This window comes from Juglans regia, chromosome 8 (genome assembly GCF_001411555.2).
Source record: "Juglans regia cultivar Chandler chromosome 8, Walnut 2.0, whole genome shotgun sequence".
NCBI lineage: Eukaryota > Viridiplantae > Streptophyta > Magnoliopsida > Fagales > Juglandaceae > Juglans > Juglans regia.
In genome coordinates, this window is record NC_049908.1 from 25,411,272 (window position 1) to 25,430,980 (window position 19,709).

Consider the following 19,709-nt stretch of genomic DNA (forward strand, 5'->3'; position numbering starts at 1 on the left):
ATTTGAAAGAAGTTTGAAAATCTAAATCTTACAAATCAATTAAATCTGAGCACGTAAGTGACCTTGATTATCTTTCTGCCTATTAACTTGCAAATAGAATAACTATTTTATATTTTATAAGATTTGAACTTCGGATATTTTAATACCATATAAAATCATTATTTGTTTGAAAACTTTAAATCGATGGAAAATGATATACTTTATTAAATATTTTATTGTACGGTAAATATGCTTATTTATTTATTTATTTAATTGTCGATATAGAATTATCACTTCTCATATTATAAAGAGCTAAATGTCTATTTGTAAATCTCTTGAACATGTATAAATGGTGCAGACACTAGGAAGACAATTCGATGGCCTTTCAACAATAATATATGCCGAAATCATGATAAGTAATATCCCAACTTTCTATAAAAAGGTTAAACTCATCGCAACTTATTTTATACATTTAAACATATATTTCATCTTATTTATATTTAAATATATTTTAACAAGATATATAAAACACTCATATTTACACATTAACAGATCATCGGAGATGATTTTAAGATTTAAAGACAACCTTAGGCTAGGAATGATTACACTAATCATGACCCATCTTACTTTATTTATTTATTTGAGATTATATAAAAGTAAATCTATAAATTAATGTGACTTGATGCAGTACGTCAGATTGCAAAGTTAGTTTAATAGATCTAACGGATCACGTAAAGCTATGTCAGTTTGTAGATTTACTTTTATGTAATCTCTTTGTATCTGTAGTAGTTCTCTATTTATTTTCACAATAGTATGATTTTGACCAATTTGACCATTTGAATATTGTGTATTTTTTTTTATAAAAGCCTATATTTTATGAAAAAATTTTCTAAGTCAAGTTAAAAAGCATAATACTAACATTGTCTTGAATAATAAAAATATATAAAAATGAAAAACTAAAATACATGCAATCCACTACATATTACATTATTTGTTATTTATACATTACATTACAAAATACATAATTACAATATATGAATTACAAAATCATTAGCATGGTCTTCTATCAATGATTTAATCTCAAACCAGTAGCAACTTCAAGCGATCTGACTGACTGAAAGAGATCCTGCAAAAAATAAAAATTTTGAATACTAAGAAAAGCTACGTAGTCTTTTAATCTCACACCAAAATTATAGTGCCAAAATTGTTGATAGGAACAAAACTCACCTTGAGATAAATTCCAATCCTTCGCTTTATGGAACAACAAGAGAAATTACATTTCCAAGCTGTGTTCCTCACAGTTCATATAAAAAAGAATGACAAGTCAACAACATGTCCCAACATTTCATTAGGAACACTAGGTAACAAAAGGAAGACATTCAAATAATAAACCAAAAATGTCATATCCAAAGTTTTTGGGAAGAAAAATGCTACCACCAAACAATACAAATGATCTCTCACAGCATGCTTAAAAATGAGATCCAAGTCACCACACTTGGACATGTTTATGCCAAGTAAACTTAGACTGTTTATCCGAATCGAATTTTTTTCCGGCCCGATCCGAAATCCGGTTCCAAATTTCAGCCCAATTATAAATTCTAGACCTATATGATTCGGATGCGGGTGACTTAAAGCCGGTACCCACATTTATACGATATGTTTTCGGAAAATGATACCTTTACTACGCTGTACTCTACTATCTGCTTATTTTTTAATTTATTTTGCCTCTGCAGTGCTGCACGCTCCCTTCACTTCAGAATTTACTGTCAGTTTTATCCTTTCCTCTCTCTACACATTTTCGGTAAGATTTGACATATATAAATGGGTTTAAAACTTTTTTTTTTTTTTACTTTACTTTTGTGCTACTGCTACGTCCACAGTTAAGTATAATTGATCCTTTTTTTTTTTGTTATTTTTTTTACATATATTTTTTTTACACTTTTAAATATTTAAAAATAAAAAATAAAAAATTACAATATTATTAAAAAATAATTTATAAATAATTAAATAAAAAGAAAAATAAAAAATTCTAATAGTAACATTGAGCTGTAAGAACTAATGATAAGAGTATTATTTTTTTAAAATTTAGGGCGGCACAACAGTAGTTGCTAATTACTGCTAATTATTTTGATTTTTTTTTTCATTTTTTTACATTTATTTTTTTAATACTTTTAAATATATTTAAAAAAATTCACAATATCATTAAAAATATTTTCTAATCCTAAAATAAAAAAAAAAATGTAAGCAATAGCAAGAAGACTAACCTTATCCTTTTTCTAATATAAATTTCACATTTCTAATATACGATTGAGCATGTGAATTAGTATAAATTTTACATGTTATTTTATTTTTATTTTTATTTTTATTCATATTTCTTAAATATTTTTAAAAAATAAAAAAAATATCAATATACTAAAATTTATATTCTTAATTATTAAATAAAAAATAAATAAATTAAAAATAAAATTATATAGATGAACGGTGAAAATGATAAAGTAAATTCGTGAACTACAATTTTGCTTTGAATATTAATATAAAGGAATTTTATAATTTTTTGTCAGAAGCTAACACTTTTTTCTGAACTTCGGTCAAATCTTTGACAGGAAGTGATCTGAAATGGGCTTATGAAGTCCTGAGCTGCAGAGGAAAAAATTAAAAAAATAAATCCATAGTAGATCGGTAGTATAGCGTGGTAAGGGTATCACTACCCTATGTTTTCACCCTCTCTCTCTCAATTAAGCCGTGCTATGTACAGTCTCCATTGGGGGCCTGCGTACGCATGAAGAGGGTGCTTAAGTAATTTTATAATAATTTTGTTCAAATGTCAAAAATATCCCCCACTTCACATCATTTTCTTTTCTCTCTGAGTCTCTCATTCTTATCTCAGACCAGATCAAGACAGCCTAGAGTAAAACTCCAATGCCGTCGGTCACTTTCCGAGCTCCGTCCGACACAATCGACGTCATCTTCTCCTCCATTGGCCGCAGACCACATAATAATCGAACTATTCTCAAGAATTCCAATCGTTATTTTCTAAAAAATTTACAAATATTACCCCAACAGAAAAGGAAAAACCTCAAGTAATACGATGCATTTTACTGCTCATGAATTCCACTCCACATCGTAATTTTTCAAGTGGGTAAAAATGTTTGCCAACAAAAAAACGAAAACCTCAAAGCATATCATAACTTTCCACCATAACGATCAGAAGAAAGATCACAAAATCAATGAATCACATACTCACAATCAATCAAAACCCAAAAGAAAGGAAAAAGAAAATTTGCAACAGGCGTGTTATAACTCTGCACATATTTAAACGAAAAGTAAAAAAATAATATACAAAACAAACAAAAGAGGTAAAAAAAAGAAAGAGAGACCTTAGAGCAAGGAAAAATAACTATGGGCAGGGAAAGACAAGCATGGCAGTGGGGGCTTTGGAAATCATCTGCGTAGAGAATAGAGATAGAGAGACAGTATTGTGCGTACGCGTGGGTGGGTTGGCACTTAGCACGTGAGAGGGAGAGCTTTGTTTATGAGATAAATGAAATGCTCTTAAATAAAACGAATCGTTTCATTTCGTGCGCACGAAGGCCCCAACGGAGATAGAATAATTCCTCTCAATTTGCCTTAGCCCTTTGATTTAGGTCATCGCCGTCTCTCTCTCTCTCTCTCTCTCTCTCTCTCTCTCTCTCTCTCTCTCTTTCTCTTCGAGTTTTTGTTTCTCACTAGGCTCTGTCGTCTTCTTCTTCTTCTTCTTCTTCTTCTTCTCTCTCTCTCTCTCTCTCTCGCTTCTCTTCGAGTTTCTCACTTGTGGGCCGTGGCTCCGTCATCTTCTTCTCTCTCTCTTTCTCTCTCGTGCTGAAACCCTAGCTCCTGTCACTCTTCCTCTGCCGATCGAAGATCTGTTCCTCATGGCCGTCGTCTTCTACTTGACAAAAACCAAAGGTTCGTATTTACACTTCGAAATCTTTTTTTTTTTTTTTACAGTGTTTTAGATCTGTAAGCATGTGGGAAAGGATTAGGGTCTATTTTGGGATTGTTTTTAAACATGGGGTTTTATTTATTTATTTGGGTCTGTTATATGCTGTTATTTTGCTAGATCTGCTATTTTTCTGGTATTGGCTTGCTTTCTACGACTGGGTTTTTGTTCTCTCTGTTGATTTTGTGTTTATTTTAATGTGAATGTTTGAATGGAGTAATCTTTGTGTAGTGTTTTTATGGGTTAGATCTGGATTTGTGAGACCTAGTAGGGAGGAGTGAAAATATCCATATCCACAGAGTCTCATAATAAAATCTGGATCTGGATTTGTGAGATCTAGATCGTGGGCATAAGTTTTAGATGATGTTGAATCCATTTTCTTATAACAGATTTGATACTAAACTCGTATGTACTTTATTTAAAATCATGATAACTCTTCCAATCAATAATAGAGTTCTGTAGTAGAAATTGGTAATATTGGAGTTATTAGAAGTTGAAGATTTTAAAATGCCTACCATAACAGCTCCTTTTATTGGTTTCAATTACCTATTCAACAATTGGTTCAACTAAATATAATATCAACTTACCTATAAAAAAATGATACTTCTGTAACTTGATAGACAACACAAGTACTGACATATTGTTGCTCTGCTAATGGTTTAGATATGTATTGGACATCATTTTAAGCTAGGCTAATCTTTCTTAAAGCTTTTGTTTGCTGTCCTGCAATATATTGGACACAATCTCAATTAAAACAAGAAAGAAAACTATGACTAGAAAACATGAGGTTTTATACTCTGTGAATTAAATGCATTTACTTGGTCAATTCTGAACAGAGAGAGCAAGAAGTTCTAAGTTGCCTCACTAGCTGTTGCATTAATTGAGTCATGGATTCCACATTAGTTTTGAATAATACATTATTCTTATTATATCAATGTGTATTAATTTCTTCTCTTATATATTGCAGCAGGAGTACTCCTACTAGTAGTAGTAGTTGTTGTTGTTGTTTTCTTCTTCATGATTATGGCTGTAATATAAGAGTGATCAAGACTCAAATCATTGCAGATAGCATATATATATATATATATATATATAATAAGCATTTGATAAGCATTTAATATTAGCATCCCAAAGCACCTTTGAACTGGACCTGTTACACCCCTAAGTGCAACCACTAAGTTTATGTTTCCCCTAAATTCATTTGCTCCCCAAGCCGTTTCTTTCCACATTTTTTTCACGATATCTACATTTATGTTTCCGTCATTAAACCAACTTAGGTAGAAAACATAAACATATAACAGAGATCAAAACAAAAACAAACTAGTTAAAACTCATTTTGTTGAGGAGAGGACTTCTAGAGCAACTCTAGGGCTGGGAGGAATGGTTACACTAATCATGACCCAGCTTACTCTATTTATTTGTTTGAGAATATACAAAAATAAATCTACAAAGTAATGTGACTTAATGTAGTATGTCAGATTGTAAAGTTAGTTTAGTAGATCTAACGGATCACATAAAGCTATGTCAGTTTATGGATTTATTTTTATGTAATCTCTTTGTGGTTGTAGTAGTTTTTTATTTATTTTTACAATAGTATGATTTTGACCAATTTGACTATTTGAATATTGTGTATTTTTCTTCTAATAATGCTGAAGTCACCGATGAATTCTGAGAGAGTTTACTGATTTTTTTTTTCACTTATTGATTAAATATTTTAAAATGATGTTATGATTTTTTCTTAAAAATAAAATATTTAAGTCAATTTAGAAATTCTCCTATAAATACGATTTTGGATCCTGAAATCCTGGCAGGTGAAGGAAGAGTTGGTGTGGAACAGCAATTGTAAGTTGAAATGGACCTTGCCTTCAGTTGCATTGTGGAGGATCCAATCAAAAGACCAATCATGGTTGATGTTACCAAAGAACTCAGACAAATTGAGAGGTCTATCCCATGATTCTTTTTCACTCGGTAAAAATCTAAGTTTCTTTGTTGTCTTCAGTTATGAATTAATGATACCATTTTTGGATTTTTCTAGTCACAGAAAATTATTATGTTTTCACTTGATACTTATAAGTTTATTTGTACCAATCAATATTTCTTCCCGCCCCCGATGAAAATAGTAAACTAAAGACACTGTATCCTAGAGAGAGGGAATATCTGCCATCAAAATTGACTGAATTGGTATTCAAGAGCATGAGCATGAGCTTGGAGGTTTCGCATCTTGGTTTGACCTGATTAAGAAGCCAAGGTGCAATCTTAGATACAATACTTAAAATGGAATGCTGAATGCACATCTCAATGGTTATCCTAAGGTTTACTGTGCTGATATGCCTTAGCGAGCGCTTCTATGACTTCAGATATGTTCAATCCTTTTCATCAAAGTACTTGTATGAAAATGTTTAATTTAAGGAAAGGAATTGTTGTCGATAGGTTGACTGGTTTTCATGATCTGGGAGGAAAAGACAATTTCATCACAGACACACTATAGGTGCTACTAAGTAGTGTATCGAAGTGCACAGTTTGATTTTTGTATCAATATGCCTTGACACAAGGGACTTCAAATGATATCCTATGTAGTAATCCATTTTATATGAATACACAAACTTTGAAACTCAAACATTAAGTGCACACGTGTTTGTGTATCAATTAGGGTAGAGAGAGGGAGAGAATGTATGAGATTAAACTAAATGAGAGAGAATGTATGACTAGGATAAATGAGTTTTGCAGCAATAGAAATGACAAATCAGTTCTTTTCTACTGTTAGCTTCACCCAAGAAATCTACCAGTAATCTCCCTGTATTCTCCATTCCTCTGCTTTTTTAATCCTTCTAGTTTCTCAGCTTCTTTCTTTTCAGATAAATCCAATCATAAATGGTTACCAGTAACAATGAAATCAATATAACATGCGATTTGGCTAGGAAACAGAAGCAATCTTGCATTATGGATTTGAATCAGTTACCTAAACAACAGACCTCAAGAGGAAAATATTCTACTATAACCAGCAAACCCATCATTTACCATCTTCTAAATTACTACTCAGTCCACTTGGGGACCAAAATAGAGTTATAAATCAGTGGAAAATTGGGTAATTCCCAATCAACTCTACATTCTACTAGGGAAATAAAATGGCCGACTTTGTTAGAGATAATATCAAATTAAGAATCATTAAGAACTTGACTGGATTTGATATTATCTCTAGCATAATTTACATGGAGGCAGAACAGTCATGATGGTCCCCGATCACTGCTAAAATGTTGATAAAAATATAGCCAATGCTTGAATTAATTCAGTAGAACGCCTAAAAAGAGTGTTATTCAACGATAGATCAAAGGATCAAAATTTTTGAGATCGTTGTTTGTCAAAATAATTGTGTTAAATAAACCAAAAAAATCTCTTCTCCACTGGATGGCTAATGTGCATCTATCCCACAAAACTTCCATGGTAGTATCAGACTGGAAAGCGTCTCAAAGAAATCCATGAGAAAATAATAAACATTAAACAAGGCATTGAAACTTATCTCGGTGTCCCCATTTTAAACCAACCGGAGCCCGTGTATGGTTGCAATGACTTGTCACAAAATTGGAGCTCTCCTGTATATGATCATATGCAAGTGGTAGGATTGGAAGATGACAAGAGGAAAATAAAAGATTGGCTGTTTGGAGTAGATGATGGGATATTAGGAATTGGAGTTGTTGGCATGGGTGGGTTGGGGAAGACCATCGTTGCACAGGAAGTTTTCAATGATAGAGAAATAGAGGGACGATTTGAAAGAAGAATGTGGCTTTCTGTTTCTCAAACTTTTACTGAAGAAGAAATTATGAGAAGCATGTTAAGGAACTTGGGAGATGCAAGTGTGGAGATGATCGAACCGAATTGCTGAGGAAAATAAACCAGTATCTCTTAGGGAAGAGGTATTTGATTGTAATGGATGATGTGTGGGGCCAAGACTTTGCTTGGTGGTACAGAATTTTTGAAGGATTGCCTAAAGGAAATGGAAGCAGTGTCATTATTACTTCCAGAAATGCGGAAGTTGTACAAGAGATGGGAGTGGAGGAAGAAAGAATCTACCGGCCTAAATTCCTATCCAAGGCTAATAGCTGGTTACTGTTTAGGAAGATTGCATTTGCTGCACGAGGAGGTGAGTGTCCTCCGCTAGAGGAAATTGGGAGGGAGATTGTAGATAAATGCAAGGGTCTTCCTTTGGCAATTAAGGTAGTTGGAGGAATGATGCTTTATAAATCACCTCGATATCATGAATGGAAGCGAATTTTGGACCATTTTCATGACGAATTGAAAGAAAATGATGATTCTGAGAGAGGCTTGATGGCCTCACTTCAATTGAGCTATGACGAGCTCCCACCTAATCTGAAGTCATGCTTTCTTTGTTTCTCACTTTTCCTAGAGGACTGTGTTATAAGCAAAGAGCAGTTGGTCTATTGGTGGATTGGAGAAGGTTTTGTTCCATTGAGAAGTAACAGGTCGACAACTGAAGCTGGAGAAGATTGTTTATCAGGGTTAACAAATCGATGTTTGATAGAGGTTGTTGATAAGACATATAATGAAACGATTTCTACTTGTGCAATTCATGATATGGTTCGTGATTTGACCTTAAAAATCTCAAATGATGACGCATTCTTTAGAAAAGATGACATTGTTTGTCGTCATCTAGGGATCAAAAGTGATTTGGATCCAGAGCTGCTTATTGCTAATCGAAAGTTGCGGGCATTGTTGTCCACAACCAAGACTGGGGAAGTGAACAAGATTGCCTCAAGAACTGCCAAAGCACTTTGTCAATCTCGATACTTACGGGTACTGGATGTTTCCAAATCAATCTTTGAAACATCTCTCTCAGGTATTCTAAATCATATTTGCTCCCTTTAGCACTTAACTTACCTCAGCTTGAGCAACACTCATCCACTGGTTCAATTGCCATCTTCACTTGAGAAGTTTAGCAACCTTCAGATTTTGGACGTGAGTTATTGTCAAAATTTGAAAACGCTTTCATTTTACATTGTGACTTTTAAGAAGCTCAAGGTTTTAGATGTCAGTCATTGCGGTTCACTTGAATGCTTGCCTAAAGGTTTGGAAGACTTTCGAACCTTGAAGTGTTGTTGGGTTTTAGACCTGCCAGATCAAACCAGTTGGAAGGTTGTCGGATTGGTGAGCTAATAAACCTGGCTAAACTTAAGTCATTGGTATTACAAATTACTCGAGCTGATGAGATTGGAGATAATGAGGTCAATGCTTTGGTGAATCTCCAAGAACTGTAATATTTGTCAATGAGTTGTTTTGACAATAATAGTGATGGCAACGACCTCATTACCAAGGTTGACAAACTCTTTCCCCCACAGCAAACCAATCATAAAATGCACAACGTACGAAATAAATAAAAATATGTAGACGAAATAAAAATAATTGTGACATACATTTCCAAATGTCAAGTTAGACAGAGTTGATTTCACTGAATTCGGGTGCATCTCATATGAAAGATTTAGACAATGGAGGGTAAAGAAAAACTCATTTACAGCTAGTTTTATAATTTTATTGTCAGCGTTATAGAAATCTATCTATTTGCTTTCCTTGGAACAGTGTCGAAAATTTCTATGAGACTTATAAGAGAAAACATGAAAGGTTTTGCCCTCATTTATTTGCTACAACATACAGAAACCAGAAATCCTCAAACAATGACAACAAATAATGTAAAACCTATATGCAGTCCCTTTTTACATGTAATTAGTGGCACTAATGTTATGAGCAAAATAATCAATAGAAAGAAAATTAAATTTACTTTCAGAGTAGGTTTTTTCTTCCTCAGTTTTAGCTCATGTACTATTCCTTCTTCCAGACGCCGCCTTTATATCCAAAATCTTGAATTGGGAATGACTCTAACTCTAGACACCAACTTACATTGACAACTCTTAATGGTGGCATAACTTGTTGTAGCCGCGACCACTCCACTCCCAGATCAGAGAGAGATTCCAACATCAAGGCCTCTATTTTCCAGAAAATATTATCATCCCCACAAAAGCTCTCATGAACCTCTACAATATCTCTAGAGGAGATTGAAAGAGAGCTTAGCATAGGAAGTGATATGGGGTTAAGCCACTTGGGACTTATCTTTCCGGGATAATATTGGAGACACAACTCATGGAGTTGCTGTGAGGGAAATAGTTTGTCAACCTTGGGAATGAGGTCGTTACCATCACTATTACTGTCAAAACAACTCATTGACAAATATTGCAGTTCTTGGAGATTCACCAATGCATTGACCTCATTATCTCCAATCTCATCAGCTCGAGTAATTTGTAATACCAATGACCTGAGTTTAGTTAGGTTTATTAGCTCACCAATCCGACAGCCTTCCAACTAGTCTGATCTGGCAGGTCTAAAACTCAATAACACTTCAAGGTTCGAAAGCCTTTCCAAGCCTTTAGGCAAGCATTCAAGTGAACCACAATGACTGACATATAAGACCTTGAGCTTCTTAAAAGTCACAATGTAAGATGTAAGCGTTTTCAAATTTTGACAATAACTCACGTCCATAATCTGAAGGTTGCTAAACTTCTCAATTGAAGATGACAATTGAACAAGTGGATGAGTATTGCTCAAGCTGAGGTAAGTTAAGTGCTGAAGGGAGCAAATATGATTTAGAATACTTGAGAGAGGTGTTTCAAAGATTGATTTAGAAACATCCAGCACCCGTAAATATCGAGATTGACAAAGTGCTTTGGCAGTTCGAGGCAATCTTGTTCACTTCCCCAGTCTTGGTTGTGGACAACAATGCCCGCAACTTTCGATTAGCAATAAGCAACTTTGGATCCAAATCACTTTTGATCCCTAAATGATGACAACCAATGCCATCTTTTCTAAAGAATGCGTCATCATTTGAGATTTTTAGGACCAAATCACGAACCATATCATGAATTGCACAAGTAGAAATTGTTCCATTATATGTCTTGTCAACAACCTCTATCAAACATCGATTTGTTAACCCTGAGAAACAATCTTCTCCAGCTTCAGTTGTCGACCTGTTACTTCTCAGTGGAACAAAACCTTCTCCAATCCACCAATAGGCCAACTGCTCCTTGGTTATGACACAATCCTCTAGGAAAAGTGAAAAACAAAGGAAGCATAACTTCAGGTTAGGTGGGAGCTCGTCATAGCTCAATTGAAGTGAGGCCATCAAGCCTCTCTCAGAATCATCATTTTCTTTCAATTCGCTACGAAAATGGTCCAAAATTCGCTTCCATTCATGATATCGGAGTGATTTATAAAGCATCATTCCTCCAACTCAATTGAAGTGAGGCCATCAAGCCTCTCTCAGAATCATCATTTTCTTTCAATTCGCTACGAAAATGGTCCAAAATTCGCTTCCATTCATGATATCGGGGTGATTTATAAAGCATCATTCCTCCAACTACCTTAATTGTCAAAGGAAGACCCTTGCACTTATCTACAATCTCCTTCCCAATATCCTCGAGCTAAGGACACTCACCTCCTCGTGCAGCAAATGCAATCTTCCTAAACAGTAACCAGCTATTAGCCTTGGATAGGAATTTAGGCCGGTGGATTCTTTCTTCCCACATTCCCATCTTTCGTACAACTTCCTCATTTCCGGAAGTAATAATGACACTGCCTCCATTTTCTTTAGGCAATCCTTCAGAAATTCTGTACCACCAAGCAAAGTCGTGGCCTCACACATCATCCATTACAATCAAATACCTCTTCCCTAGGAGATATTGGTTTATTTTCCTCAGCAATTCGGTTCGATCATCTCCCACACTTGCATCTCCCTAGTTCCTTAACATGCTTCTCATAATTTCTTCTTCAGTAAAAGTTTGAGAAACAGAAACCCACATTCTTCTTTCAAATCGTCCCTCTATTTCTCTATCATTGAAAACTTCATGTGCAACGGTGGTCTTCCCAAGTCCACCCATGCCAACAACTCCAATTCCTAATATCCCAATATCCCATCATCTGCTCCAAACAACCAATTCTTTATTTTCCTCTTGTCATCTTCCAATCCTACTACTTGCGTATGATCATATACAGGAGAGCTCCAGTTCTGTGACAAGTCATTGCAACCATACACAGGCTCCGGTTGGTTTAAAATGGGGACACCAAGATAAGTTGCAAAGTCTTGTTTAATGGTTATTATTTTTTCATGGATTTCTTTGAGGCGCTTTCCAGTCTAATCTGCCATGGAAACTTTGTGGGATAGATGCACATTAGCCATCCAGTGGAGAAGAGGTCCTTATCCCTTGACAGTAGTTGGCAATCTGCTAGTATGTCTTCTGCTTTGAAAACCAGCTCTCGCAGAGTGTCCATGATCGTTCGAACAGTTTCTTTCTTACTCTTTTGACTCACAACATCTTTGAGGAAGCTTTGCATTAATACCAGCTCACTCTGTAATTTTTCAAATTGATCCCTGAACTCGCTCAAAATGCGGCTCTCTTCTGAAAGAGCTTTAAGCAGTTTTTCCAAGAAAACTTGTACCACTGCATCCACCATGTCTTTTCCTGGAAAAATATGTAGAAGAAGAAATAATAAGAAAACCGTGTCCGTCATTTAACATAACTCCTATAGCAGGAACCAGTAAAGAATGGGGCCCATCCAGTCAATACTCACACAATCAGTTTTTCTCTCTTCAGAAGTTTTCATTCTGGAAAACATCAATGCTCCAATTACTCATGAACTTACAGAGTAATATAACTTCAAAAGAGAACCCTTCTGGATGAATAAAAATACAACCCTATGCACTCACGGTTTTCTCAAAGCAACTGATATAGTCACACAAAACCTTCCTTATGGCAATTAGAGTCGAGAAATTTGGAATTCGGTAACAAAACATGGCAAGCCCAAAATCTAACGAAAGGAAAAATGTTTCATTCAAAAACAATCTGCTAAAACTTTAAACATCCAGTTCCATATGAAAAAATCATTCAATTGCCAATTCACAAAACAACAACCCAAAGTCACAACCAAAATTGAAAACTTAAGCAGAACCCAAAGCTTCCCATTTCGATTCCAACATCGTCTAAAACTCATTGCCCACAGTTAAATGGCGAATCTGACATGGCATCCAAGTGCAATTCCAGACCATATTTTTATAACTCGGCTAACCATTAAAACCGGGTTTTCAAGATACGTTTGCCCTTTATACTGTCAGTACAAGAATCGTGGAAAACAGGAATCACTAAGAAGCTAACTTGGTAAACAGATGATATGTACCATACTTGGCTAGGAAGTTATAGTATTAACGAATGGTCACAGATAAAATCTGCTCCGTCAAGCCCTCGAAATAACTTTCTCAAGCTAGACAACGACAACAACTTTGACCACTCCTTTGTCTACTTTAACATTATTAGTTTGTCTGTTCTGCCAAACGTTTGCCTCTTTTCAATTGTTTATAGGTTCTGGTATTTTGTGAGATCTCATGTTCATTGTGAACTAGTTTCCCTTAGACACTCTTCCCTGTTATTTCCCTCAATCAAACCGATACACAATTAAGAATCCCTCCCAACAGATTACCAACCCATCCAGAAGCCAAGATTCTAACAAAACTAGACAAGAGTTGTAACTCTTCCGACTATGTAAACATAAGGTCTCTAACTCAGGAACTCGCATATATAATTGCAACAAAACCTCTTAAAAAACAAGTTAAAGACTCAAGTGTGGCGCTCCCGACCCCCATGTAAGGAAACACGGGAATCGAGACGCCAGGATGATGACAACACGGTCACACATCCCAATGAAAGTGCCAAGTGTGTGTACATGCAATAGTGTACAATAAAAACACAGCGGATAATTAAGTCTACTAAGTACCAGAATTTAAAATACAATTTAAATATCAGTAGAAGTTTAAAAGCAGTTATATAGTCATCTAAAAATAAAGTTTAACACATGTACCAAAATACAAATGAGTGATCTCAAATCACTCCTCGGGCAGAGCCGTCTCCTCAGGCTCGCCCTCCTCCTCCTCATCTGCATCAAAATCTGCGTTACCACATAATGGTACCGCAGGTAAGTATAACTCAAATAATCCTCAGGAATAAAATGCATTTAATGCAACCAACATGCATGCATATGATGAAATATGCATTTTCCTCAAAACGTCATTTTCCTCGAAAATGATAATTTTCCAACACACGCCAAAATCTCATTTGGCCCAAAAATAATCCGTAAAACATTTTCCCAGAAAATGATTTACATAAAATCCAACACACACTATTTTTCTAGAAAATAGCCAATTAATCCGTTATTACCCTATGCACTATGGCCTCCCCTAGGAACCATCCGCACGTCCTGGCTTCGTAGCGATGCCCAGTTCCGCGCCCAGCGCGTTCGTAGCCAAGCACCCACTACGCAACGAGCGATGCCCAGTTCCGCGCCCAGCGTGTGTAGCCAAGCATCTCTAGTCCCCGCTAGCAGAAGGACCACGGAGTCGACACGAATCTCTCGTCCGATCCCATTGTCGCCAAGCGACAATCCAGGGGACGTTACTCAGTATATTCCGCTCCCGAGTAACCAGAGGAGCTCCATCGAGATAATACCCCATCTCGGCTTGGGGTCGTGATACACACGCACCCAAATTCCATTCTCACATGAAAACTCAGTTTTCATAAACACATGAACATGAATGCAATACACGAAAACCCAATTTTCCTTTAGAAACATGATCATGCATGATACCATAAAATGTACATGTACCGACACTAATCAACAACCATCAATAATCAACCCAAACAAATCCAACCAAACAACTCCATTCACCAAACCATCCGACTCCCGTACTCCTCGGACTCAGTCTGGCAAAACCAATCAACAGTTCAAATACAGTGAAATGTATTAGTGCAAAAATACATTAAATTCACAAGAATTCTTGGAGAAATACTTACAGCGCTATAAAGCAATTTTCGAAAGATCACGAAGTTGTAAGAGGCAGCAACACAGCAATAAAACAGTGTCAAATATACTGTGGCCGTGAGTCTCAGAGACCCACTTTTCAAAAGGAGACAAACGAAGACTCAAAAATGATAGGGTAGGGCCTAGAGAGGTCGGTGAAGCTAGTGGTGGTGGTGGTTTGCCGTGGGTGGCGGCGCAATGGGTGTTTTTAGGCCAAGAATGCCGAAATCGGAGATGGGCTTGGTTGTGCTTTACCGGTGGCGGATCGGAGCCGGGGTTGGGTCCATTGGGTTGCCAAGAGGTCGGGGATGAAGTGGTAGGAAGATGGTGGCCGGAGGTGGCGCGACGGCGGCGCAGTGGTGCATGGAACGCCGCGGCTTCAATGGGTTCGTGGTGGCTAACGGCGGCACAAGGGAGGCTGAGATTGGAGGGGTGAGGTCGCCGGCCGGTGGGGAGCACGATGGGGTGGGCGGTGTCGCACACGGCGTCGCGACGGCGGCGGGCTGGGTGAGGAACGGCTGCACGGCGAGAGAGAGAGAGAGAGAGAGAGAGAAGAACTCGCGCGCGGGAAGGAAGATCAGGAGGAGAAAAAGAAAAGAAAGAAAAAAGAAAAGAAGAATAGAAAAAAGAAAAGGAAAAGAAAAATAGAGGAAAAAAAAATGAGATCCAATCTTCATAATTTGGGTCATGAAAATGATTCAATGGAAACGATTTTAAAACAGTTAGTGAAATAAAATAATTTAAACGTAATGGTAAAGTCAAATTGAAATAATTAAATCCCACAGTAATTAATTAAATATGAAAAACAATTTAAATGCATAATAATAAATAAATATTAAGAAAGCACATAAAATATTAATTTTCACCAAATTAAAAATCATAAAAATAACCAAATTAAAAATCCAATAATTTTAAAACAAGAGAATAAATTTTGAATTCATAAAAATAATTCATTCAGTAAAAATACACTAAAATACGGGATGTTACATCAAGTTTATCTTCGTGAGACCAGTTCGTTTAGAATTTAACATTTAATTGAAAAACGACTAATAAAAATAACAAAAAGAAATCTCGGTCAGGTTACTCACAGTTGGATTGTGTTCGATGTGTAGATTTTGCAGTGATGCTTAGTAACTTTCGAAACAGAGACCAAGTGATTTTGGCCTGCCATAATTGGCACCGTGTAATCAGGATCAAGAACAACAGATCCTATTGCAAATCAACCAATCTAAAGTTCAACAGAATCATAATGATACTCACAGCTGAACCTTGTAGGAGAAAGATCAGACAAATCGTCGACAGACTTTCCTTTTTCTTATCAAGAGGTTGGGGTTTTGGAACTCCCAATTTTGTTGAAAGGGAAGAACTAAAGCAAACTTACATATAAGAGGAATGGCTGATGTTCCTCAATGAATAAAGGTCACCCCGTCGCAAGTTTTCAACGTAACACCCATGGCTGAAGGCAGCTTGTGCGGCGCTGGAGGGTCTTGAGAAAGGAGAGACCGAAACCTAAGTCTGAAGTGCACGTGGGTGAAGTCTAACTGGAGTGTTAAACTGAAGTGAAGTCAAAGCTGAAGATGTGTTGGGAGTTAGAGGGCTGGGCCATCTGAGCCCATGATCCGTAGATAATTAAGTAGGATGAAGATATGCTGGAAGTAGTGGGCTGTGCCATCTGATCCCATGGTCTGTTAGTCACTTACGAGAAATAGTGGGCTGCGGGAGTCTTGGGCTCTCATCTATTTTAATTACTGTTTTATTTACTTCTTTATTTTCAGTTCTTTAAGAATCCATTAGGAGGCCACAGGCCGTTTTCAATTTCAGGGATTATATGTACTCAGACGTAATAGTGGAAGGTATCTGAATAGTAATGAAAAAACCATAAGTTTTCCTCTTCTCTATCTCTACGTCTCTATCTCTTCTATCTTTCTGGAGGCACTCCCCTCTAAGAGAGTTTACTTATTCTGTGTGGATTCAATCGGACCTGTTACAAGTGGTATCCAGAAACTCATCCTGGGAAGAAAATGGCAGAATGAACCAGATTTAATCAACTACAAGAGGGGCTCAATGCCCTTAAAAAAGCTATGGAGGCTACCGATGCTCAATATCATATATTAAGAAACCTAATAAGTTTTCATATAAATCATTAGCCTTAAATGATTTTGCTTTTATTTTTACTTTAAATTCCATATTAAGAAACCTAATTATATTATATAACAAAAAACTTTGGGATCCATATTAATTAATAAGTTTATTATTTCTCCTAAATTTAATTTTAATTTAATTTTGGTGAGACCACATCCATGAAAATAGATAATATATAGAAATTATACAAAATTTTGGGACTATATGAAACAAATTAGAGAGAGGCATTATAGGTATATTGAAATTTTAGACAACTTTAAAGAGCATATGGGGATTATAAGTTTTTGTTGGGGGGGCATTTTCTATATTTATAGAATTGTGAATTTTCAAAAAATCTTGGGGGCACTACAATTAAAAGTAATGTTAAAATAAGAATCATGGGATTGAATAACTTTGAAACTTCAAAATAGGGTCATTTGCAATAAGTCAAAATTTACAAGAGTAAAAAAGAATTGGATGTTAATTTATTAGTTGAAATGTTATTTACTCCATTACTTCTCTCTGATTTTTACATATTTGATGTAACTTGATCTGTGATATATGATATCATAAAAATTTATATTTTAATAGCGGGTTTCACTTTTATTTTTAAATGGACTGCACGAAACTTGTATTCGCATTATTCTTCATCTACAAGTTTTGACAACTAAACTAAATAGTTTATATATATCATTGAACTTTCATAAGAATTAAACAACATATATTATAATATGAACAAATACAAAGCTATTCGTGTTTATATAAATTTATACAAGTATGATTGGAGTTTATACGAGTTGTATCGTTAATAATCAGTCATGGATTTATATATACAAAAAGGCTTATTTAATAAAAAGAATCAAGTAGAATATGAGTTTGACCGTGCTTGTCGAGTAATCTTATTTAATCATTTGCAGATTTATTAACAAATATAACTAAAGCTAGTCACAAAGTTTGTGTTGGCTCAAAAGAAGAATAACAATAAGAGTAATAATAATAAAATGTTGTGGTTGCATGGTACATAACTCTAACACTCTAACTTGGTACATTTACATAAGGAAAATTATATAGCCATCGAGACTTGCGTCTAGACATTTTTTTTTTTTTTATTGAGTGATTAAGGAAATATTTTTTAATGATGTTATGATTTTTATTTTTTTAAACGTTTAAGATGATTAAAAATATACATGTGTCGGTAATAAGACTTGAATTTTTTACTACACCATAATATTGTCGCAAATAATTACTTGCGTCACTGTATCCAACTTCATTTGCGAGTAAAAAACTCTAATTTTGCGTCGTAATATTATGATGCAAATAGTCAATTTATTTGCGTCATTATTGACATTAGACGCTAAAGTGATTTTGAAAAGTAGATGGAAATCATCATTTATGTCAAAATATTTTGCCTTTTGACGTCGATTTTAGCTGCCAGTAATGAGAATTGATTTGCAGTTGTATGTTTTTACGACGCCATATCATCATCGCCAATAGATAGTTTGCCACAGCATCCAACATCATTTACGACTAAAAAAATTCTAATTTTGCATCGTAATATTACGATGCAAATAGTCTAATTTGCGACAATATTAACATTGGATGCTAATGTGATTTTGAGACGTGGATGGCAATCATCATTGGCGTCAATATATTTGGTCTTTTTTGCGTCGATTTGAGCTATCGGGTGTGAGAATTGATTTGCGTCTATACGTTTTCAATACCATAACATCATCGCAAACAGATAATTTTGTTACTGTAACCAACATCATTTGCGATTAAATAATCGAGTTTTTGCGTCGCCATATTACGACACAAATGATGTCTTCTAGCGACGTTATTTATAATCAACGCTAAAGTACATTTGAGAGCGAGTATTATTGTCTCCCTTGCGTCGATGAAGAATGGATGGAAATATTTATTTGCGTCAGAATTTTTGCCTTTTTGCGTCTAGAGTATGTGACGCTAAAAATCAGATTTCTTGTAGTGAGATACTAGCAAGACAATTTGATGGCCTTCTCATGACAAGTAATATCTCAACTTCCCGAAAAAAAGTTAAATCCATCTCAATCTATTTTATACGTTCAAACACATATTTCAATTTATTTACACTTAAACACATTTTAATGAGATATATAGAACACTACTATTTACAGATTAACCGATGATGTGAAATCATCTTAACATCTAAAGGCTCCTTGTAGCTTGATTATTGTTAGAATATTGAAGTGAGTTGAGTTGAGATGATAAAATATTGTTTAAATATTATTTTTTAATATTATTATTATTTTGAGATTTGAAAAAGTTAAATTGTTTATTATATTTTGCTCACTTGTTACTTTCCAAGAAAATTTTTCTGTAAATTCCACTTTTTTTAAATATTTTTTAAAACATCTTTTAATATTTTTAAAGGAATATTAATATATTAATATTAATATATATTAATATTAATGGGAATATGATGCACACATGGCATCTCCCTGCAGAGAAAAATAAAATGAAAAATCATAAATCATTCCACAATTTGAAAAAATAAAAATGAGACAAAATCTAAAAAAAATAGATTTTAAAAAGAATTAACCTTAAATCAGGGAGTTTACATCTCCAATTAAAAATTAACGTAGCTCAACTTTTAGTGGGTGAATAAATGCAACTCGCCCAGAGTGTTCTTCATCAATTTGGCTATTTCAATGCTGTGTGATTGAAGTAGTAGAAAGACAAGGTCATG

The 19,709-nt window shown here is 35.0% G+C and overlaps 1 protein-coding gene and 2 pseudogenes across 3 annotated transcripts in view; 2 read left to right on the plus strand and 1 right to left on the minus strand.

Moving 5' to 3' along the window:
• The first annotated feature begins 3,693 nt into the window (after positions 1-3,693).
• The window catches only part of LOC109020518 (non-functional pseudokinase ZRK2-like), a 29,736-nt gene continuing 13,720 nt past the window's right edge, over positions 3,694-19,709 (plus strand). Inside the window, exons 1-3 of one of the 3 annotated variants that reach the window (XR_002000948.2) lie at positions 3,694-3,924; positions 5,770-5,926; positions 6,079-6,710. The gene's annotated coding sequence lies outside the window, so the exon portion shown is untranslated. Of the gene's footprint in view, positions 3,925-5,769; positions 5,957-6,078; positions 6,711-19,709 lie in introns of those variants that run through there. The other 2 variants (XR_002000947.2, XM_035693583.1) reach the window with 2 other exon arrangements.
• On the plus strand, positions 7,347-9,348 carry LOC109020517 (annotated as a pseudogene).
• LOC109019291 lies at positions 9,743-15,980 on the minus strand (annotated as a pseudogene).